Below are 24706 nucleotides of genomic sequence, written 5' to 3' on the forward strand. Positions count from 1 at the left end.
ACTTTAAATTTCATCCGATCTTCAAAGCAGGTATCTGAACTTAAAGCAAGCAAAACAAACCTCAACAAACAAACAAATGAAAATAAACTACATGTATTTGCTGAACCTCCAGCAAACCAAATCCAAATACTTTTAAAAGTTTACCTGAAAACTAAATGAATCCCAAGCAAAACAACAAAACAAGCCAAAGACTCAGTGAGTTATTTCTAACTAGTCTGGCATTTTTTCGTCCATCCTCTTTGGTGCCTGACCACAGTTTCAGATCCCAGCCCAGATCCTCTATAGTCATCACAGGATTTCTCTAAAACACAAAAAACGTGGCTTTTGGGGCAGGAAGACAGAAAGAAGATGCGGAGAGGCACCAGACAAACAATCATTGTGTGTTTCCTTATGATGTCAATGCAAAGACAATGAGGCTTGAATGTTTATTTTACAGAATGTATGAAAGGGAATCACTTACAATGAACTTCCGAGCTGCCAGGACAGGGCAGTCTATCCCCCATCAAGCATCACAACATGCCCAGGTACTCTGATTGAGAACTTGCTCAAAGAAAATGCCCTGAGAATACATTCAGGAACCTGTTCCACTGTGTCCTGCTTGGAATCAGATTTTTTCCCCCTCATTTGAATGATAGTTTACTATTATGTACCTGGGGAAACATTTGAGGCTACTGAATATGGATGTCACACAATATTTCACTCAATGTAGTTTAATGAAGGGCAACCAGAATTACTGTACTTAACCTCCTTTGCTTAAACAATCAATGGTTCATCCCCTGTGCCCTCGTGGGAATTTTCATGTGCTTTGGAATGGAACAGACATGGTTCGTATCCTAGTTTTCTTTCTTACACTGTGCCTTAGTTTTCCATCAGTAAAATAAGGAGAATTATGGCTACCTAAAGAGAGATAAAATGAGATCATATAAGTAACTTCTTGGCATATAGAAGGTGCTCAATAAAATACTTTCCCTTCCCACTTGGCAAGCCAGGATTCATCTTCCAAACTGATGTTTTCAGTAATTGCTGGGTCTTTTCCAAATTGGACAGCAGATGATGAACTTGTTGACTCAGCTTTGTTACAACTCCAGAAACGCTTCCCACGGGTTGCCAGCCAATAATCAAACCACCATCAGATCATAAAAATCTTTCACTTTTGGCCGGGCGCGGTGGCTCACGCCTGTAATCCCAGCACTTTGGGAGGCCGAGGCGGGCGGATCACAAGGTCAGGAGATCGAGACCATGGTGAAACCCCGTCTCTACTAAAAAATAGAAAAAAATTAGCCGGGCGCAGTGGCGGGCGCCTGTAGTCCCAGCTACTTGGGAGGCTGAGGCAGGAGAATGGCGTGAGCCCGGAAGGCGGAGCTTGCAGTGAGCCGAGATTGCGCCACTGCACTCCAGCCTGGGCGACAGAGCGAGACTCCGTCTCAAAAAAAAAAAAAAAAAAATCTTTCACTTTTACGAAGGTATTTTCTGCTCTTGTCCTTAAGTCAGTGGTAAGATACTATCATCTCCTATGACTACAACGTCAGTCTGTTGTGAGAGGCAGAACAATCAATCAGGAAATAATGAGGAATTAATGCATGTGAAGTTGTGTACGTATTACTGATTAGCTCCTTGGAATAAACATTTTAAAAATGAAATAGTTGATTAACAGAGCCTGCACATTTTAAAGGCTTTTAGAACACATTGTAAATTTGAGCTCAGGGATGTGCCACCAGAAGTGTATGGGAATATCCCTTTCCCTACAACCTCATTAAATCCAACCATTGCCATTTCTCTTTATTTTTACTAATATGAAGCGTGAAATGGCATGATGTCTAATTTGTAATGCTTTATTGGACATTTTTCCATGTGTTTTTTGGCCATTAATGCTTATTCTTTTTTGTTCATGTGTTCAGCCTATTGCTCTTTGCAGGTTAATTTTTTTTCTCATTGCTTTATAAAAGATCATTGTAGTATAGATGCATTAACTGTTTTGTTTTGTTTTGTTTTGTTTTTTTGAGATGGAGTCTTGCTCTGTAGCCCAGGCTGGAGTGCAGTGGTGCGATCTCAGCTCACTGCAACCTCCGCCTCCCAGGTTCAAGTGATTCTCCTGCCTCAGCCTCCTGAGTAGCTGAGACTACAGGCACATGCCACCACGCTTGGCTAATTTTTGTATTTTTAGTAGAGATGGGTTTCACCATGTTGGCCAGGCTCGTCTTGAACTCCTGACCTCAGGTGATCTGCCCGCCTCGGCCTCCCAAAGTGCTGGGATTACAAGTGTGAGCCACTGCGCCCAGCTGATGCATTAACTCTTGATTACATATATAACAACTGTTTGATTTCTGTTTGTTTGTTTGTTTTATCCAGTATATTATTTCACTTTTAAAGTTTATTATTCTGTTTTTTAGAAATTGCCTGAAAAAAATGAGCAACCATTTGTCCTATCCAATATAGAGTTACTGAATGCCAACCATGTGCCAGGCTCTGTGCCAGGCATTGGCATTAGAAGAGGAAAAAAGCTCAAATCACTGCCCTCTAAGAGATCATAGTCCAGTGAGGGTAGCAAAGAACCGTCATCAAAACCAGTGCTATCAACACAGTGCAATTGTTGTGATAGTGAAGAGAAGTACTGGGGGCTGTAAGAGTAGAGTAAGGGTATCCTAACCTAGTTCAGAGAGGATGAGAGGAATGAGGGAAGGTTTAAACAGGGCAAGAAGGGCATCCTAGGAACACGAAAGAGTGTAGGAAGAGGAAAGATCCCAAGGCATCGAAGCTTAATCTTTTCAAAGATTCCAAATAGTTCAGGGACTAAAGTACATGATATAATGGTTGGGGGAGCCGCATTCAAGGGGAGAGATTTGACAGTAATGAAGTAGGGCACGTAGTCAGGAAACAGATCATCAGGGTCCCCGGTTGTCAGCATAATGAGACCGAATGTCATCCTGAGAACCAAGAGTTGCTACCAGGGGTTCTGGGCTCGGAAGGGACCGGGTCAGAGTCAGGTATAATGTAAAGGCATAGACTAAAAGCGAGAGTCCAGTTAGCTGGGTAAATGAACAAGCCAGGAAGAAAACTTGGTTTCTACTGGGGCAGGCTACTCAATTTTCTCTGGGAAGCTGCTGGGACAGGATGGTATTGGGCCTCTGCATGCATAAGCCCTTTCTGGAAAGATCAGTTCCTGTTGCTGACATCCTGGAGTCGGTTTCAAGAGGCACAAGAGAAGGGTTCATTGCCACAGCCTCCCATCTCAGCTTTGGCCAGCCAGGGACATTGCAGCCCTGATTCCTGGGATTTGCCTATCCTGGGGAGGCAGGATAGGGGGGGTGGCAGGGAAGTTGAGGTCCATAATTCTGTTGACTTCAATTCACCAGGCTCTTACCAAAAACCCTCTGTATGCAAAGCCACAGAGAGGAATGAGGTACAGTCCCTGTATTTGGTACAGGGATGAGAAAATAGCAAAGCATAAGATAAAAACTGGCCTACGCCTGACACCGTATGATAATAACTATACAACTAGAGTCTAAGAATTAGGAAAAGCATCAAGGGGCTTTTGGGAATTGGCCCTAAAAGGCTGGGTGATATTTCAATTGTAAGAAGAATGGGAGAGAGAATTAGAAATTTTGGGCAAAGGATGTGACTTTTCAGCTCAAGGGAGGACATTTCAAATAAAGTATTCAGAAGTAAGGCTGGAAAATGAAGTGGAACCCCATCTGGGGTTTTGTTCTCCAGGCAGTGGAAAGTCAGTGAAGATGTTGATCTAGGAAGCACTAGGGAGAGAAGCGTTCTAGCAGGAAAACTTTAAAGTCATATTTACATAGACTGGAAACCAAGCGACTAGTAAAGAGACCGTTACAACTCTCAGGCTGCTCTGAGAGTGGCAGTGAGAAATGAGGGGAGGCATGGATTGCAAGGACACTATAGGTCAAGAACCTCAGAGATCAAGGTGTGGGTCAGGGTGATGCTCTTTTACAGAGTCAGCTTAGGGAATTAGCAAGAAGCTGCTGGTATCCAAGGCCAGACTATCGAATCTTTAAGCCACAGGACACCTGAACTGGCAGAGTCTTTGGAGTTCATGATTTACGTGGAAGAGACACAGTCCCCACCTATAGGAGGAATGTCAAAACTTGAATCTGGGTGGGCTCCGCAACCGCAAAATTGCAAATCTGCAATTTGGTCCACTTTCTTTTCCAGCCTTCCTTCTGAATATTTTATTCAAAATACCCTCTCTTGAGCTGAAACATCACCCAGCCTTTTAGGGCCAGCTCCCAGATTCAAGGCAGTTGATGCTGCTCTCCAGGAAGCATCAGCTGGGGAAGCTCAATTGGGGCAGGAGGATCCACTTCTGAGATGGCTCACTTCTACGGTTGGCAAGCTGGGGCTAGCTGTCAGCTGGGAACTCATCTTGGGCAGTTGGTGGATTTCCAATAATGTATGATGACACTGTGCCAGTTTCTGAACACTGGCCTTGAGACACTGACAGCCTCCACTTCTCATCTTTTGGAAAATTTACTCTTAGAACACAGCTGCCATACTATGGGGAAGCCCAAGCAGCCCTGTGGAGAAGTCCACGTGAAGAAGTAGCAAGTCCCTGGCTGATTTTTTTTTTTTAACAAAAACCAGTGGAGGCCCAAATGTGGCTGTCTAGCTATAGTTTGCCACCCTCTGCTGGATGACTGTTCCCTTTAACTATTGCTATGTGATAGGCCACTTGAAAATTTAGCAGCTGCTGAGCACAGTGCCTCATGCCTGTAATCTCAGCACTTTGGGAGGCTGTATGGGAGGATTGCTAGAGTCCAGGAGCTCAAGACCAGACTGGGCAACGGAGTGAGACCCTATCTCAACAAAAAAAAATTTAAATTAGCTGAGCGTGACGGCATGCATCTGTAGTCCCATCTACTCGGGAGGCTGAGGTGGGAGGATCCCTCAAGCCCAGGAAATTGAGCTGCAGTGAGCTGTGATAGTGCCACTGCACTCCAGCCTGGGTTACAGAGAAGAGAGACAGAGAGAGAAAGAGAGAGAGAGAAGGGAGGAAGGGAGAGAGGGAGGGAGGGAGGAAGGAAAGAAAGGAAGGAAGGAAGGAAGGAAGGAAGGAAGGAAGGAAGGAAGGAAGGAAGGAAGGAAGGAAGGGAGGAAGGAAGGAAAGAAGGAGGAAATGTAGCAGCTTAAAACAACAGTTTTAACAGTCCTTGCCATGGTCAGGAAAAAAGAATAACAAAAATAAAAACAAAAAGCAAAAAAACCCAACAGCAATCATTTACTTTGCCCATGAACTGCCTGTTTCTATTTATTTGAACACAGCAGTGCCCACTTGCTCATGTACTGTCTTTGGCTGCTTTTGGGCAGCAGTGGTGGAGTTGAATGTTCATGACTGAGACCGTATGGCCCACAAAGCTTAACATATTCACTATCTGGCAATTTACAAAAAAAGTTTGCTGACCCTCATCCAGTGCATTAGAAAGAGGCCGAAGGAGAAGAAAGCACTTGCTCAAAGGCTGCACACAAGTCTACACGTAGAATCCAGACAGAAACTCAGAATTCTCTAATCCCAGTCTTGTGCTATTTACCCCCATCTACTAAGACTTATTAAGCACCTCTGTAAATCTGCAGGTTTAAAGATGATAGAGGTCACAGCTGCTGCCTGAGAGAGGATACATAACCAGCAGGGAAGACACGCAGATAAAGAAATGACCATTTAGGAAAATCTATAATAGAAGTGAGCTCAGCACATGACAGAAACAAGAGCAAGTGCTTTTCACTCCTGCTGCAGTGGCTGGGAAGAGCTCCTGTGTGCCTTCCCGGATCTGGCCTCCTTCTAATAACAGCATCTTAATGCTCACTAAAGAAGCCACTCCATCATGTCAGTCAATGCGGTTTGAGTGAGACAGACCTTACGGTTCGGCTCCAGGCCTGGCCACTGTGCTCTGTTCAGGGATGTCCAGATGTCACAAGCCTGCCCCTGAGAGTCCACCCTCAGACTTTGGCTGGCTCTTCTGGGACAAAGAAGAATTCTTTCCCTGCAGTGGCTAAGCTGGTGGACCGTCAGCCTGGAGCCATTGGTGGCCGCCTGTGTTGCCACATTGAGAGGCCCTGGCCAAGGCGGAAGTTCTCACAGAGGAAAGCAGAACCAGGGGCTGCAGAGAGACTCTGTATGACGCAGAGTCAGTCTGAGCTCTTCCGTGATGTCAGTAAATCCCCTTTGCTCCTTCAACTGCCAAGAGTTGGGACTCTGTCGTTGTAACTCAACAATTCCAACCAACATTGTTCTTTTCCTAGCAACCGCCACCCAACTCACTTGGGAATCTTTCCCTCCTCCAACCCCATCTCGGCTGCCTGCTTTCTGCATCAGCATCCTCCATCTAGGAATGCAAATTTCAGAAACCTGTCATGCCCGAGGCACGCCTGAAGGGAGTGGAGCCAAGTCTGATAATGAATTTGTGCACGCTGTGTGAGCCATTCTGTGGCTATTCAAAACCCATTCAATGTTTTTCTCTAGCGATCGTAAGTACACTGTTCTTGGTGTTGTCTCTGTCACCAGCTAAATGATGGAGATATTTCCACTCAGGATCTTGATAGACTTGTGGCTCCGGCAACAGATGTGTGTGAGCTGATTCACTTAGAGCATCTGAAAGCAGGAGGTCGGCTGCCCTTGGAGGACCTGCTGAAGTCTGGACCCCATTGTTTTTCTTTTCTTTTCTTTTCTTTTCTTTTCTTTTCCTTTCCTTTCTTTTGAGGTGGGGGCTGCCTCCTGGAATGGGCGTCTCCAGTGTGGGCAGGGGGCAACTGGGAAAGCACCTTGACCTTGAGTGGGCCCAGATCTTAGATCTCCAGCCCCTGCTGCTTTATTTCTCCTTCTCCTTCTCCTTCTCCTTCTTCTTCAGGGACAGGGGTCTCACTATGTTGCCCAGGCTAGAGTGCAGTGGCTATTCACAGGCACAATCTCTGTTGCTTTAGAATGTCCTGGAAAGCTTTCAGAAAGTCCAGATTCCAGTCTTTATCCCTGCAAGACTCTGAATCGGTAGGTCTGGGGAAAGCAATTCTGATTTTACAAAGCTCCACATTTCCTTTTTTAAAAATATAGATGGGGTCTCACTATGTTGCCCAGGCTGGTCTCAAACTCCTAGACTCAAGCAATCCTCCCACCTCAGCCTCCCAAAGTGCTGGGACTACAGGTGTGAGCCTGGCCAAAGTCTTCACTTCTAAAGGGCAGCCATGTTGCAAAATCCCATGAGCATGAAATGTCCAGAGGCCAGTGTCCTTCTTCCTTTTCCAAGGGGTCCTCTCATTTGTCCCCCAAGGCACCTCTCCTCCTAGTCTCTAAGGCCCCTCACTGGGACCCATCCCCTCCATGGCCTGCCTGGGGTTACCTTTGCAGAGTCAGAGGCTGTTAAGGAGGAATATGTAGAACCACTGACCTAGTGCAACCCCACAACTTTCCATTAAGGGAACCACTGAGTACCAGGGAGGCCACATGAATTTCCCAAGATCACATAACAAGTCCAGGGCTTGATGACCAGGGTACACACCTTGGGAGCTGGAAAACTGTCGCAGGTCAGTCTCACACAACAATGTGTGGGTTGTTTTCCTGTTTGTTTGTTTTTGAATTTTATTATTTTTTTAAATTTAATTTATTACTATTATTATTATTATTATTATTATTTGAGACTGGGTCTTGCTTTGTCACCTGGGCTAGAGTGCAGTGGTCTGATCACAACTCACTGCAACCTCAACCTTCCAGGCTAAAGCAATCCCTCCCACCTCAGCCTCCCAAGTAGCTGGGACAATGGGCGCAGGCCACCACATCCGGCTAATTAAAAAAAAAAAAATTCTTTTGTAGAGACGGGGTGGAAGAGGGGGTCTCCCTGTGTTTGCCAGACTGGTCTTACACTCCTGGCCTCAAGCGATCCTCCCATCTCGGCCTCCCAAACGGCTGGGATTACAGGTGTGAGCCACTGCACCCGGCCTCACACACTCTGAATTATGTGGGGTGGGGTCCTAACTCACTCACTGAGCCTCCCAAGCCAGACTCAACCACAACTATTCTGCATCCTAAAAGTGGGAAGGAGCTGCCTGTTGAGGGAGAGGTGGGCCTTCTTCCCACTCTCCATCTTCACCTACAAGCTATCCGCTATGCAGGGGCTGCTTGGAGTTTTAACACTGATCCAGTAGCTCACCTGGCTCCTGCATGAGTAAGTGAACTTTCTCCCTTGGGGTGGGGGAGGTGTGGGTCTGGGTGGTGGGCACTGGCTCTACCTCCAGCCCAGCTCCTTCTCTTTGGTCCCGCCTCCCAGGGTTTTACATGTCCATATAACCACTGACTCAGGGTCAGCTTTTTCCAGTCCAGTGCGTCAGCACAAGTGAGTGATAGAGCCTGAAGGCCATTACTCATGGAAGGACGGTGGTGAGTCATCATGAGAGACTCCTTCCCTAGTCTGGCCACTCTGCTCCAAGCTGTGCTGGGAGACAGAGAGTAATAACACCTTTTGGACTGACCTTTTAAAAATAGAAACAATGGAGTCTGTGGCTTTAGGAGGAGAAGTCCTGGGAGTCAGATGCTCAGCCCTGCTAGCTTATCATTCCCTGGAGGATGCTGGCTACTACCTTGCCCACCGGTAATTGGAGGGTGTTGCCCTAGGCCATTTGGGGTGGGCTTTCTGAGTCTTTTAGAGGTTACAGAATCTTCAACATGTGCTATAAACCAAGGACACACCCTACCCAAAATTTATATACACATTCATGCAAAATGTTTCATACAATCTCAGGGTTTCATGAAACCCCCTGACATCAAGTCATGGGCTCCAGGCAATGAATTCCTGATCTCTAGGTTCTATTTGTCTAATAATTCTATGAAATATGTTTCTTCCAAATTCTATATTCCCCACACACCCGCCATAAAATCTTTTTTTTTTTTTTTTTAAATTTTTTGTCTTCATTTATTTAAGAAACATTTATTGAGTGGTATCCACTGCTGTGGAAAAGTCCAGTATTGCTGGGAGGGAGAAAAAAGGAAGGGCCTCCACCTGGGGTGTCTGCAAGAAAGGTGTGGACATTGGAGGTGCAGGTGCACTGAAGAACTGACCAGCAAGGAAGATAGACGGTCAAGGTTGGCACTCAGAGGGGTGACCATTACCCGCCCCTCCACCGCTTTCCCTGGCTTGTTGTAAGGGCAAGATCCTTCCCCCAACACCAGAAACAAGTCATCATGTGTCTATGCCAGCCCTGGCAATCCCATTCCCCTTTTTGTTTCCAACCCCAGTTTTGGACAAAGAGACCTAAGGGGAGTCAGTCTGGGACCCTCAATTCCTAGAAAAAAGACAGAGCCTCAGAAAGAAAAGGCTTTTGGGCTGGATTACAGGTGGCTCACACCTTTAATCCCAGTACTTTGGGAGGCCAAGGCAGGCGGATCACTTGAAGTCAGGAGTTCGAGGCTAGCCTGGCCAATGTGGTTTTGTAACTTTTAGCCAAAACCATTGGTCACTGATGCAGGTGAACAGTCCCAGAAGTAGGGGGTATGCACAAAGGACTGATGGATTTCTAAGCAGCAGGACCATCGTGGCAGACACGTCAATCAAGTCACCTACCTGATAGTGTTCCCTTCTCAGAGCACACATATTCCCGCAAGCCTTACTGAGAAAAAATGAAACTGGTCCACACCTTTCCCAAAAAATATTAGAGGTCGTTGGCCAGTGGGTAGTACAGTGTTCATGCAGGGATGCCCCTTTGTCTTTTCCCTAAGGCCAAGACAGACGTAGGGCTCAAACTGGGGTGTCTGCAAGAAAAGACACTGGTAGTCTGTTCCACCGTTGGACATCTGGTTAGCCAGCTGATTTGCAAAAGTTCTCATCTACTACTTGAGCTGGGGAAAATCCTTATGAAATGGTATTGGGGAGGCTGCTCAGGTAGAGAGGGTGCCGGGAAGGTCACCTTGAATTCTTATTTCCTAGGAATTAAAAAAGATAAACCCACACCTTCACATAAAATACACTGTGAATGGTGCCTGAGGAGGCGGGCAACATGGTGGTCCTGTTGCACTTCAAGGGAGGAGGTGGGAGGCCCATGGCCACGTCTCTAACGTTGAGGGGAGTGGTAATACGCAGTCTGGCATCTACTACTAAGATCTGTCCCCAGACCAATTGTCTTCTAGAGGGGGTTATAATTAAAACTTGAAGGACTGTCTCTGGTTCCCATGACACTAACTAGGTGTACAACAATCCAATCCTATTCTGACACTGACTAACCAGAGTTAGTGTCAGACTCCATAGGTTTAAGGGCTCAGTCCCACAAGACAGCCCTCACTTGGGACACCAGCCATAAGTCCGGGGTTTCTGGGCTGCCTGCACTTTTGTCCAGTTTGGCTACAAATTCAGGAATCCCCATGGCCCATGCTTGCTTCAAGTACAATAATTTGCTAGAATGACTCATAGAACTCAGGAAAATACTACACCTACAGTTTATTATGAAGGATATGAATGAACAGCTAGATGAAGAGGTGCATAGGGTAAAGTCTGGAAGGGTGCCGAGTTCAGGAACCTCTGTCCCTGTGGAGTCAGGGTGCACCACCCTCGCCATCCATGGATGTGTTAATCAACTCAGAAGCTCTGAAACCCTTCTGTCTCCTTTGGGGGATTTTATGGCAATTTCATTACATAGGCATGGTTGATTAAATCACTGGCCATTGGTGATTGAGCTCAAACTCCTGCCCCTGTCCCCTCCCCAGTGGGACTGGATGTTGCAGCCCTGTAATCACACACTTGATTCCTCTGATGACCAGCCCCATCCTGAAGTCATCTAGGTGCCCAACAAGATTGACCTTATTCGCATACACTTTCATACATGGCTGAAGACAGACAAGGACTCAAAGGTTCCTTTGAAAAACAAAAGACACTCCTTTTACTCAAAAAATGTCAAAGGATTTAGGAGCTCCTTGTCAAAAACCAGGGACAGGACAAGGACCAAATATATATATATATATACACACACACATACCACAGGGTGTTTCACCAATTATTGATTAAGAAGTGTTAACTTTTTGGAGTATAGATAGGGTCACTGGGACCCTTTTGAGGATGAAAAAGGATGCATAAACCAGGAGTGTCCTGGGCAAATTAGAATGTATGGTCCCCTCAATATAGAAATTGCTTTCCCTCTTTCAGTAAGTGCACTAACTAACACATATCTCCCCTGTTTCCCTGCCCTCCAGCCCCCTACTTTGCCTTTCCCATTAAGTAATGAGTCCCATGATGTCATCTTGGTAAGGTTCCTTAATTTACCTTCACTTTTGGTCAGAGGTATCCAATTAAGATGCCACAGCACACTGAACTATGAAAGTGCAGGACAGATGGAGAAATAAATCCCTTAACCCTCTGAGTAGCATGGGTGGGGCCTGGGGCTGTCAGAGCTCTTGGCCAGTTGCCTTGGCCCATAAGTGGTCAACAAATGTCATCCTTTTCTTTGAGATTTGGAAGCACTGTTTTAGGCTGTTAGTAAAATCTCATTTTGACATTTACAATACAATTCTGTTTTTTTCAACTATTTCACTTCAATTCCAAATGCAATTAAAACCCCTTTTCTCCTCTTTTGTGTGCTATGAGCTAGCAACAGGAGCTCCCTCTGGGTGGACAGAGAATGTGATGACTTTGGCAGGCAGAGTAAGCATTGGATCTCAGCCCCTGTCCACATCTCAGCTGGGAACCCTTGTGCTGGGCACAAAACATTCATGGTCCTATGGGCACACTCCACAGAATACACACCACAGAAGGTGCCATGTAACCATTGTCCCTGGAGTTGTAAAGTGCCATTACCCTGGGTTGCTTCCTCTCCTAAGAGCTGACTGTGCTGCAAATACAGACAGTTCCACTATAAAATGATTTATGTGTTCCTAAAAATCATTGTGCTATGTAAAATTGTGTGATTAAAAATCACAGGGTAGGCCAGGCGTGGTGGCTCATGCCTGTCATCTCAGCACTTTGGGAGGCTGAGGCAGGTGGGTCAGTTCAGGTCAGCAGTTCAAGACCAGCCTGGCCAACAAGGTGAAACTGCATCTCTACTAAAAATACCAAAATTAACCGGGTATTGTGGTGCACACCTGTAGTCCCAGCTACTCGGGAGGCTGAGGCACAAGAATCTCTTGAACCTAGGAGGCAGAGGCTGTAGTGAGTCAAGATTGTGCCACTGCACTCCAACCTAGGCAACAGAACAAGACTCTGTCTCAAAATAAAATAAAATAAAATAAAATAAAATAAAATAAAATAAAATAAAATAAAATAAAATAAAATAATAAAGTCATAGGGCTTATGGAAAAATGGAGTTAGGGCACACTCAAAAACATTGTCAGTGACACATTAAAAAAAAGATAGGAAACTAACAAAAATGGTAGCACAGTCTCACACATATTTGATGGTTAAGAAAGACATAAACACCATACTATTGTTTGAATGTGTCCCCCAGACTTCGTGTGTTGGAGACTGAATCCCCAATGCAGCACTGTTGAGAGGCGTCACCTTTAAGAGGTGATTAGGTCATGAGGGCTCTTCCCTAATGAATAGATTAATGCTGTTATCATGGAACTGGGTTAGTTATTGTGGGAGTGGGTTCCTGATAAAAAGGATAAGTTCAGCACCCTTCCCTTCTTTCTCTCTCTTTTTCACTCATGTGCTCTCTTGGCCTTCAGCATTTCACCACGGCGTGATGCAGCATGAAGGCCCTTGCTAGAAGCCAGTGCCATTCTCTTGGACTTCCCAGCCTCCAGAACCATGAGCCAAATAAATTTCTGTTCATTATAAATTACCCAGTCTGTGGTATTCTGTTGTAGCAACACAAAACAGACTAAGACACACTACAATAAATGTGGCAGTTTATCTTGAATAAAACCTGAAGTTTAAAGTTGAAGAAAGGGTGACAGCTTGTGAGATACTGTGCAGTGGTAGAAATGTTACCAGAAAGGAATCCTAATCCAGACCCCAAGAGAGGGTTCTTGGACCTTGTGCAAGAAACAATTTGGGGTGAGTCTATATAGTAAAGTAAAAGCAAATTTATTAGAGAAGTAAAGAAACAAAATAATGGCAACTCCATAAGCAGAGCAACCCCAAGGACTGCTGGTTGGCTGTTTTTTATCATTATTTCTTAATTATATGCTAAACAAGGGATGGATTATTCAGGAGGTTGCTGGGAAAGGGGTGGAAAATTCCCGGAACGAGGGTTCCTCCCCCTTTTAGATCATATAGACTAACTTCCTGATGTTGCCATGGCATTTGTAAATTGTCGTGGCACTGGTGGGAGTGTCTCTTAGTATTATAATAAGTGTATAATGAGCAGTGAGGACAACCAGAGGTCACTTTCATGGTAATTTTGGTTTTGGTGGGATTTGGCTGGCTTCTGTACCACATGCTGTTTTATCAGCAAGGTCTTTGTGACCTGTGGCAACTTCCTATGTCATCCTGTGTCTAAGAACACCTAACCTCCTGGAAATGCAGCCCAGTAGGTCTCGGCCTCATTTTACCCAGCCCCCTATTCAAGATGGAGTCACTCTGGTTCAAATACCTCTGACAGAAGGAGGGTCATCTGAAATCGGAATATCAGCTGTAACACCATTTGGAGGGAGGTGTGGCTTATAACACACTTGGAGAACTGGGACAGCTGGTAGGTGTTTGAAGTGTATGTATTTGTATGTTTTGTTGAATTCCTATTCAGCATTCCTATCAATGCTGTTGAATTTTACTGGTGTCCTGTTATCCTGGAAGACAGCAATAGGTAAAGAAATCCCGTCACCCTTCTGTGTTCTGGAAACAACTTACTACAAAGAGTGACACTTCACATGTGACTTAGATAAGCCTCATGGAAGCCCCCTTGTTAACCTATGACAAGGCCAGACACAGATCCTCCAAACTGCTGTTCTCACAAGCCTTGTAAAATGCTTAGCTGAAGTATTTTGCCCCACTGATCAATCAGAAACAAAATCTTTGTTAACTAAACTTAGGTTAAGCTTCTCTCCTTCCCTGAGGCCCCTGAGCCTTGGCCCACCCTCAACCTCAGCCAGCAGACAGCCCCTCCCTATGAGAGATCCTCCTGGGAGCAGGCTGACATTCTCTGATCTGCTCTATTTCATCACACACGGCTTTTTATCTTAGTGTTCACATTGGTTTTTTCTAGCTTTGTTGACTTCTCTCCATAAAAGAAAAACTGGTTTTGCCTAACCCTGGAGATGCTTACAAATTTCATGGTTAAAGTGTTCTTTCTTTTGCAATAGTCTACTGACCCTTGTGAAAAAATAAAAGTTTTCTTACCTTGGTCCAGATTGGTTTTTCACTTGACACTTTATGGCTCAGTTCAGCTGGAAGCCGTTTTCTGCTTTCACCTAGCGTCCTGTGGATGAAATCACACATAAACAAATGCAAAATTTGCATTACGCTCAAATTGTTTTTCGATATATCAATTGCATTGGAACAAATTTGCATTTTCAAAACAAATGCTAAAGCAGAACAGACTATAGATGTCTGGCCCAGACATTTTGAACCTCAGTGGTGGACACAGATTATTTACATGCCAGGTTCCCTGTTACCTGACAGTTTTTTGTTTGTTTGTTTGTTTTTTTAACTTATGGAAAGAGAGATGCTAGGTGAGCATTTTGGTACTTGCAAAAATCCATGACATCTCAATCGTCTCTCACCCTTATCTTTATCTTTAAGTAAAGCCTTTCCTTTTTTTTTTTTTTTTTTTTTTTTTGAGATGGAGTCTCGCTCTGTCACCCAGGCTGGAGTGCAATGGCGTGATCTTGGCTCACTGCAAACTCCACCTCCCAGGTTCAAGCGATTCTCCTGCCTCAGCCTCCCAAGTAGCTGGGACTACAGGCACCCACCACCATGCCCAGCTAATTTTTGTATTTTTAGTAGAGATGAGGGTTTCACTATATTTGCCAGGCTGGTCTTGAACTCCTGAACTTGTGATCCGCCTGCCTCAGCCTCCCAAAGTGCTGGGATTACAGGCGTGAGCCACCGCCCCCAGCCAAGTAAAGCCTTTCTTCATAGGCTTCCTCTTAGAATTGACCTCAGATTCATACAAATGATAGAAACTCAAGGTGAGAAGGGATTTAAAAATCATGTACTCTGACACCTTCATTTTACAAAGAAGGAAAGCAATGTTGCTGATCATGAGCTCCCTGAGGCAGACCCTGAGCTAGATTCATATCTGAGACCCTCGTGCCTAGCTCCAGACCTGGTACAATCAGGTACTCAGGTGTGCTTGCTGTTTTGCATCGAAATGAATTACCCAAAGGGAAAATAAAATGAAGGGCACCCAAGAAGAGCTTGCTTCATGGCCTTTTTTTTTTTTTTTAAATCAGGGTTTCACTTTGTCACCCAGGCTGGAGTGCAGTGGCACGACCATATCTCACTGCAGCCTCAACCTCCTGGGTCCAAGTGATCCTCCTATCTCAGCCTTCCAAGTACCTGGAACCACAGGCACACACCACCACAACCAGCTAGGTTTCAATTTATTTCTTTTTACTTTGTAGAGATAAGATTCTCCCTATGTTGTTCTTACCTTGGTCCAGATTGTTCAAGAACTGAACTCTTGAACTCCTGGGCTCAAGCAGTCCTCCCACCTCAGCCTCCCAAAGTGCTGGGATTACAGGTATGAGCCGCTGTGCCCGATCAGTGGCCTCTTGAATGACACCAACTGGCCAAAGGCTTCCTTCCAAAGCCAACCAACAATTCCCGTTGTTGCCAGTCCCACCCTCCAGTTGTTTCCTAAACCACCAAAAATACAGAGCACCTTTGTGCTCAGGGAAGACTGAGTTGAACCTTTTCTGCTTTCCCTCTTTGATTGGTTTTGCCTGTATCAAAGTGGGTGATGTGGACTATAAATGGTCAGACTACACATTCTAAAATGTGACTCCTTTGAGAGTTTTTAATCTATTCGAGACACAGGCACAGCACGAAAACAGAAACTATCTCAACTTCATTAGGGGAAATTTATAGTTTGCCTAGGGTCACCATGACGACCAAAAGACAGGACCTATTTGTAGATGCCAGTATCTGTAGAAGAGCTCAGGTAAGGGACAGAGCTACATTTACTGACAACAAGCTATGTATCAGGTTGCTTAGCACACATTGCTTTATTTAATCCTCACAAACACATGTGAGATAGTGTTCTCCCATTCAGAACTGAGGAAATTGAGGCTCAGAGGCTGAAAGTCATTCATTGAAGACTACATAAGACTGATCTGAACTGAGGTCTGTCTGACTCTAAAGTCTCCATGAGTTGGGCCTTTTAAGATTGTGAGGGTAGCTGTGCTCAGGTTGAGGCAGGTGGTGGAAGTTGTTATAAAAGTGCACAGATGGCCGGGCACAGTGGCTCACACCTGCAATCCCAGTACTTTGGAAGGCAGAGGCAGGCGGATCACAAGGTCAGGAGTTCAAGACCAGCCTGACCAACATGGAGAAACCCTGTCTCTGCTAAAAATATAAAAATTAGCTGGGCATGGTGACGCATGCCTGTAATCCCCACTACTCAGGAGGCTGAGGCAGGAGAATCTCTTGAACCCAGGAGGCGGAGCTTGCAGTGAGCCGAGATCATCGCGCCACTGCACTCCAGCCTGGGCGACAGAGCGAGACTCCATCTGAAAAAAACAAAAAGTGCACAGACATCTTGGCACTCTCAGGGAAGCCCATCAGTGGGGTGGGATAGTCAGGACTCAGGAGGACACTTGCCTCCCCCAGGATGCCACCATTCCCAAAAGCCAGCTCATTCGTTACTCTTTCCTTTTTCCTACTTTAGTGTCTTCCTTCTGTGCTCCTTGAGAAAACGTTGAATTGCTTTCCTAACCATAACCATGTACACAGCAGAGTTGTGGCCAAACACAATGGCTGTCTTGGGTCAAGGCTCATTCCTTGTCTAATCAGTTGAGTCTGGTGATTAGCATGGGTTCTCAGAAGAAAGGATTTGAATACAACTTTGCCTTTGGAAGGTGCAGGGCAAACTGATAGGGGAGTGTGGAAGTGATACAAAGACTGCCAGGCGTGGTGGCTCACGCCTGTAATCCAGCACTTTGGGAGGCCAAGGCAGGCAGATCACCTGAGGTCAGGAGTTCAAGACCAGCCTGGCCAACATGGCAAAAACCTGTTTCTACTAAAAATACAAAAAATTAACTGGGCATGGTCGTGGGCACCTGTAATCCCAGCTACTCGGGAGACTGAGGCAGGAGAATCTCTTGGACCCAGGAGGCAGAGGTTGCAGTGAGCCGAGATGGTGTCACTGTACTCCAGCCTGGGTGACAGAGGAAGACTCCATCCCCCCACCAAAAAAGGAAGTGATACAAGGAAGGGAAAGTGCATTATTAAGCAAGCTACCATAGTGGGCAACTAGAGTTTAATTCCCTGGGGGGAAACCCAGCATGAAACATACGCTTCAGAATTATCCCATCCAAAGGAGGAGGGAATAGATGTATTTATATACCAACTTCCTACTGTTACTGTTTGAAGGCTGCTCTCTGAGGATTCTAATTCCCAGTCACTTTCACCCTCCCCTGTGCTGGGAGGAGCCAACTTCCTCAGTTCTGTGGAAAATAAAAAAGCCTCTGGGCTAAGAGATGTAGATACCGGAAGTTGGGAATGGGCTGGAGCCCACTAAAAGGTCACAGGGAAACAAGTGGAGCAATGACAGCTCTGCTACTCCTGGGCTGCAGGTCACATGAGTAAAAGCATGGCAACCCGTGTGCAAGGATCTGCTGCCTCTTGGCTCATAAATGAACTGAGGGAGTGGCAGACACTGAGTGTGGTCTCGATTCTTCGGTCAACACAAATAACAGAGAGAGAAGCTCTCTAAGAGAAAATGATGTTTGTTATTGAGGAATGAGCATTGCAATGGGAGTACACATGGGTATATTCAGGGAAGTAAAGAAAGACAAGGATTGTTTCGTTTTGTTTTGTTTTTGAGCCAGAGTTTCATCCTTGCCGCCCAGGCTGGAGTACAATGGTGCGATCTTGGCTCACTGCAACCTCCACCTCCTGGGTTCAAGTGATTCTCCTGCCTCAACCTCCTGAGTACCTGGAATTACAGGCATGCGCCACCACACCTGGCTAATTTTTTTTTTTTTTTTTTTTTTTACTTATTTTTAGTAGAGATGGAGTTTTGCCATGTTGGCCAGGCTGGTCTCGAACTCTTGACCTCAGGTGATCCACCCACCTCGGCCTCCCAAAATGCTGGAATTATAGGCATGAGCCACTATGCCCAGCCCACAGAAGTATTTTTTTGTGTGCTGTTGTAGCAACTTTTGTGCAAGGTTGTTTTTGTAGTCTCTTGTGACCGTTCTTGTTACCACGTGCATGTGCATGAGAACCCCCCTTCGTGGCTTCATTTGTCAATTTGGTTTGACATAAGTGATTCCATTTTGATTCTGATGACTTTTTTAACATTTCTTTTTTAATTGAGATCATTCTCTGAAAGCATCTTTGATTAATTATCTTATGGTTAGGTTTTGACTGTCTCTTGGTGTGGAGTAACCTGTTCTGAGTTGTTAGTCTGGTCCCATATCAGAAGGAATTGACTGGCAACTAGGAGTAAGTGTCAAAACCCTTTTAGCTACATTTGAGCTACAAGGGAGGTTTGGAGGGGGTGCCTGTCAGGCTAAGTCTGTCTAGAGGCCATTGTCAAGTTTAATTTGTTCTGTTCCGTAGGCGTTGGGTAGCATTCAAAGCGCTGGGACAGCATTATTGTTAGAAGTCCTACTCCTGCAGAAATTTAACAGACAATAGATACAAAGTTTAAAAAGGAAAACACAAAGTATCATTGATACTAATATGAGAATTTCAGCTTGTCTAATAGCTTTGAACCATGAACGAATGCTTAAAGGCAACCAACTAATAAATCAAATGACTATGGTGAATTAGGTGAGACCTATTGCTTCCATGTGGCCTGTTTTCTTATTTTGTGTATTGGGGTCTCGACTTCCCCAGAGGAATTTATCCAGGTACAACATGTAGTATTAGCAATAGCAAAGACACTGCCTTTTTCAGCTAGATAATCAAGAGCAATTCTATCATCTATTATCTCATGACTGGGTTGAGTTAAAGCAAAGAGTAGCAGTTGTATTAGGGATTTTGTTAAAGTTACCTATTGGATGGACTAAACCTTTTTTTTTTTTTTTTTTAGGCTATGTAAATATTCAGGATTGGCATGACAGCTGCAACATTTGGTCAAGTTCCCTGCAGAAGTTGCTGACTGTGAAATTTTAATTATATCATTATTATGCCAAGTGAAAAAGTTAGGCATAAGCAAGGAAAAATTCAGAGGGGTAAGAGTTTCATTATGATGGGAAATCTTGTTCCATCACTTTAGGAAGGAACAGCATGTCCACAGCATGAAGATGTCAGCTGCTCACCTTGGTTTGTAGTTTAAATGTCTCTGGTTATGGCATTCGGTGGTTTGGTGAACTTTTGGTGTGGCCCACACATCAGGCATGAAGATTGACCCTTGAAATTTACATCAAGTTGTCTAACTTCAGCTTACAGGGCTTTAGGAAAGAGCAGTTCCCATTCTTAGTAATTCCATGGGAGAAAAGTGGATTGGAGGAACCTAGAAGAATTTAAGATCCAGTTCAGTCCACAGGTAAATAATAAAAACTCAAACAAACAAACAAAAATACCCCACACAGGGTTACAATCTAATAAAAGGTATATTTTAATTTTTCTTTAGAAACATAGAAACACAACTTTTCTTTCTACGGTCATTCTGATTTCTACCAAAGATAATCCGAGTAAGACTAATTTGTTGTTATTTGTGTTTTATCAAATTTGGCCTGATAAATTCACACAAGCACAGCAGAAATAGTAATTGACCACGTAGGAACCTCAGATTTGACTTTAAAAGCTTCTCAAGGCTAGAAAGCTAATCTAAGGCAGACTTCAGACTTTTTCTACTATACCTATAAATAACTTAAAATATGACGTTACTTTTAAAAGCTTGGTAACGTAACCAATGTTTCCAATTGTACCTTGTTATTAAAAAAGCAGCTTCTAATTAAACTTATGCAAACAACTTCATTGCCATAAAAATTAGGAATACTCACAAATAGTTTCCAAATTTTGGAGGGACAGAGAAAAAGTAAATGTTGCCAGTTTTGCTCACAAAAGTACACTTTACCAAATGGTTGTAAACTATAGATAGATTGAGAGAGAAAGTCTCCTTAAATCTGGAAAACAAAACATTTAAGTAAAAAACCAACAGTGTTTCAAATATCTGTCTTCATTAGATATTTAATCTCATGTAATTAATTTTTGTTCTGTGTAATCTTAGTTGTCAGTTTCATGAATTTATCAGTTTCTTCATGGGGGTCCTGAATATCTTTACTTAGTCCATTAATCTTAAACTTATCAGAAATCTATATTCAGGCATACTGGCCAGAGTCTTTTCCATGAATCTGATTGCAGATGCATTTAAAGAAGAATTAAAACTGTGGAAGACAGAGGCTTAAAACAGCCATGGTTAAAAATCTGATGAGGGTTCAGCAATTGAAAAGGAAACTCAGTTATGTTTATTGCATACAGCATTTTAAGACGACAACCAGAAAAATGACTAACAGCATCACATTAGGACCATCAAACATTTATAAATTTTACATAATTTTTAGATCTTTCACATCAATAACATAGCCATATAAATATAACTTAGAGAAGATTTAGCATCACTTTGTTATTTGATCCCATCTGTGCCTCCAATGCTTCTCATACAACTCAATACATCAAACAAGCCTAATTAGTTTAACATCTCTACAAGCTGAAAAATCCATCCTTTGAGGTTCTCCAGGAGCCCAGCTAGAAAATCTCAAAGATAATTCTAGGTTGAAAAGACTTCATTTAGAGCTCTGATATTGAGAAAGCCGGCCAAATATGTCAAAAGGTATAAAACATTTAATTAAAACAGAATTGCAGATCATAGTGAAATAATAGTTGTTCACTTACCAAGAGTGACTGCAGATTTCAAGGTCTGAGGGTAGCACATCTCACACATGAGTGTGAACACTCAATCATCCTCATGAACTACAAAAGGATTGTGACTGAAGATTTTAAAAGTAAGCTGAGCATGGTGGTGTGCACCTGTAGTCCCAGCAACTCAGGAGAATGAGGTGGGAGGATCCCTTAAGTGCAGGAGTTCAAGACCAGACTGGACAACATCGTGAGACCCTATCTTAAAGAATAAAAATTGCAAAAGCAAATGCAGAAAGTTGCATGTTGTTTTTTGTTTTTTGGTTTTTTTAAAGGCTAAAGACTCAGTTTTCCTAAGTAACCACAAACCTGGCCGGGTGCAGTGGCTCACCACGCCTGTAATCCCAGCACTTTGGGAGGCAGAGGTGGGTGGATCACGAGGTCAAGAGATCGAGACCATCCTGGCCAACATGGTGAAACCCCATCTCCACTAAAAATACAAAAATGAGCTGGGCGTGGTAGCATGCACCTGTAGTCCCAGCTACTCGGGAGGCTGATGCTTGAACCTGGGAGGCGGAGGTTGCAGTGAGCCGAGATCACGCCACTGCACTCCAGCCTGGCAACAGAGTGAGACTCAGTCTCAAAAACAACAACAACAACAAACTAATAAAGACAGCATGAAGCACAGGAAATTACCTTGATAAAACACAGAATCTTTGTTTCCTAGGCCAATTACCAAAAAATAAATACTCCTGCAGTGTAGTTGCTTCTTATAGGAAGTCCTTTTAGATAACCTGAAAATCTAACCTAATGAAAAGGTACTTGGATTCAATCTGACACTTGATGAGTGTGTGTCCAAGGTTATGAGTATACACTATATTATAGAAGAAGTAAACAAAACAATAAGTACCTCGAGCAGGGAAACATATGGCTCTTAGAAAAAGTAAAAGCACATTAAGTTTCCTGGTTACATGGAATAATTCAGACATATCAAGAAAAGCCGATAGCACAGAATCAAGTTATTCTTGAGGAAAACATTGCTTTTCTAGGCCTTTAAGACAAACATATCAGCATTAGGCCTCAACAACAGAGTTAGAACCAGATAAAATAAGTACAGAAGCTTACCAAAATGTCAAGGGAGAGAGTCATTAAGTTAATTAAGAAAAAAAAAAGTGTGGCCAGACGCGGTGGTTCATGCCTGTAATTCCAGCACTTTGGGAGGCCGAGGCAGGTGGATCACGAAGTCAGGAATTCAAGACCAGCCTGGACAACATAGTGAGACCCTGTCTCTACTGAAAATACAAAAATTAGCCTGGTGTAGTGGCATGTGCCTGTAGTCCCAGCTACTCAGGAGGCTGAGGCAGGTGAATTGCTTGAACCCGGAAGGTGGAGGTTGCAGTGAACCAAGACCACGTCATTGCACTCCAGCCTGTGTGACAGAGTGAGAATACGTCTCAAAAAAAAAAAAAAGGTGTGCCTTCTTAAGAGGAGAAGGAGGAACAGCAGAAGGCAATGGTGTATGACTTGCAAATCATGTGCAATGAGGTGCAGCAGAAGTTGCACTTCTGAGACATAAATCTGAAAATCTTCAAGAGAAAGACTCTAGTTTGAGAAATTAAATTACTATAGAGAAATTAAACAGAAACCATAAAACAGGAAGAGGTTATAGTTCAGAAGATGGTAAAAAATTTGAAGAAATAGATTTCTGGGTTTTTTTTTTTTTTTTTTTTTTTTTTTTAGAGATAGGATCTTATTCTGTTGCCCAGACTGGAGTGCAGTGGTACCATCATAGCTTACTGCAGACTCAAACTCCTGAGCTCAACTGATCCTCCCACCTCAGCCTCCTGAGAAGGTGGGGGGCAAGGGAGGAACTACAAGTATGCACCATTATGCCTGGCTAATTTTTAATTTTTTTTTGTAGAGATTGGGGTCTCATGATATTGCCTAAGCTGGTCTCAAACACATGGCCTCAAGCAATCCTCCTGCCTCGGCCTCCCAAAGCACCAGGATTACAGGTGTGAGTCACCACACCCAACCAGATTTCAGAATTAAAAATCAAAACCTCTTGTAATTTTTTTTTTTAAACTAAGAGCAATGATACTCCAGTAAACCCTTATCACTTTAAACATAGATAACTAGTTTTTGGTTTTGTATCAGTATACTCAATTTTCAGAAAAATTTATAAACAATTTCCTTCTAAATTTAGCCAACTTGATTACATGTACAATTTATTTCATAAGATTCATCTTTCACAAACATTTTGCAAGTTGCTCAAACATCTTATGGCTTGCTTAGGCCTAATTTTGTTTTAGATTTTCTTTTTTAATATTGGAATAAACAATTATTCTACCTTAAGACAAAAATTTACTTTTCTTTTTCTTTATCATTTTTACCACATAAGATTCTTTCTCATACAAAGTTATGTATCTTTTTCATCTTTCTTACCAAAGATACCTTCTCATATTTATCATTTTCTTTGCATGTCTCTTTTACTTATTGATTTCTTTCTGTCTTGTCTTTATTTTCATCTTAAATCTATATTTTGAAACAACCTTTAAATAATGTCCAAATTAGATATAATTATTATTTTTAAATTAAAAAACATATATTCATGTTCTTTTTTAAAATAATTTTTTACTGGCTAGGTGCAGTGGCTCACATCTATAACCCCAACACTTTGGGAGGCTGAGGCAGGAGAACTGCTAGAGCTCAGGAGTTTGAGACTAGCCTGGGTAACATAGCAAGACTCCATCACTACAAAAAAAAAAAATTGTTTTAAACAATATTAAACTAGCCTTATTCATCAAAGAATTACACAAAGATAATTTTGCTTTTAAGGCTGGATTTGTGGGTCTATGACCTTACAACATCTAGCAGAGACAAATATAGAACTTCCTGACCAGTAAACTCAGGCAAAAATTTATGCTAAGAATTCTGAAGACATTTTTATTTTTATTTTACCAACATTTTTTTTTTTTTTTTCTGAGGTGGAGTCTCACTCTGTTGCCAAGGCTGGTATGCAATGGCACAATCTCAGCTCACCGCAACCTCCAGCTCCCAGGTTCAAGTGATTCTCCTGCCTCAGCCACCTGAGTAGCTGACATTACAGGTGTGCGCCACCATGCCCAGCTAATTTTTGTATTTTTAGTAGAGATGGGGTTTCACTATGTTGACCAGGCTGGTCTCAAACTCCTGACCTCAAGTGATCTGCCCACCTCGGCCTCCCACAGTGCTGGGATTACAGGTGTGAGCCACCACGTCCAGCCTATTTTACCAATAATTTTAAGATTAGTTTACTTACAAAAGATTACCCACCAGGTGCAGTGGCTTACACCTGTAATCCCAGCACTTTGGGAGGCCGAAGTGGGCAGATCACGAGGTCAAGAGTTCGAGACCAGCTTTGCCAACATGGTGAAACCCCATCTCTATTAAAAATACAAAAAATTAGCCAGGAGTGCTGGCACACACCTGTAATCCCAGCTACTAGGGAGGCTGAGGCAGGAAAATCACTTGAACCCAGGAGACAGAGGTTGTGGTGAGCAGAGATTGTGCCACTGCACTCCAGCCTGGGCGACAGAGCAAGCCTCTGTCTAAAAAAAAAAAAAAAAAAAAAAAAGGATTTATGTTCACGTGAACGTAAAAGCATTTGTATTAATTACTGTATTTCTAACATATTACTTTTTTAAGCACTTAATTATTTTCCGTCAAGCCAATTAAATAGAGATCTTTATAAATTTAAAATCATATACATAAAATATGTAGACACAAAAAGTAAAAACATATAGATGAAGAAAAACAAAAAATTTACA

At 43.3% G+C, this 24706-nt stretch overlaps 1 long non-coding RNA gene and 1 other non-coding gene across 4 annotated transcripts; both read right to left on the bottom strand.

Moving 5' to 3' along the window:
• Positions 1-10960: 10960 nt before the first annotated feature.
• On the bottom strand, positions 10961-22319 carry LOC119618535 (uncharacterized). Of its 3 annotated transcripts, XR_012094945.1 has the most exons (6): positions 22023-22319; positions 20934-21159; positions 20042-20164; positions 19355-19548; positions 14262-14340; positions 10961-13711 (listed from the first exon to the last, which is right to left on the bottom strand). It is a non-coding gene; the product is annotated as an uncharacterized lncRNA (long non-coding RNA). The 3 variants fall into 3 exon arrangements; XR_012094944.1 differs by having other exon boundaries at positions 20934-22319; XR_005234875.2 differs by lacking the exon at positions 20042-20164 and having other exon boundaries at positions 20934-22319.
• LOC119619278 (small nucleolar RNA U13) lies at positions 20924-21023 on the bottom strand. Its single transcript, XR_005235667.1, has one exon. It is a non-coding gene; the product is annotated as a small nucleolar RNA U13 (small nucleolar RNA).
• Positions 22320-24706: the final 2387 nt, after the last annotated feature.

Source organism: Chlorocebus sabaeus, chromosome 12 (assembly GCF_047675955.1).
Source record: "Chlorocebus sabaeus isolate Y175 chromosome 12, mChlSab1.0.hap1, whole genome shotgun sequence".
NCBI classification, from domain to species: Eukaryota; Metazoa; Chordata; class Mammalia; order Primates; family Cercopithecidae; genus Chlorocebus; species Chlorocebus sabaeus.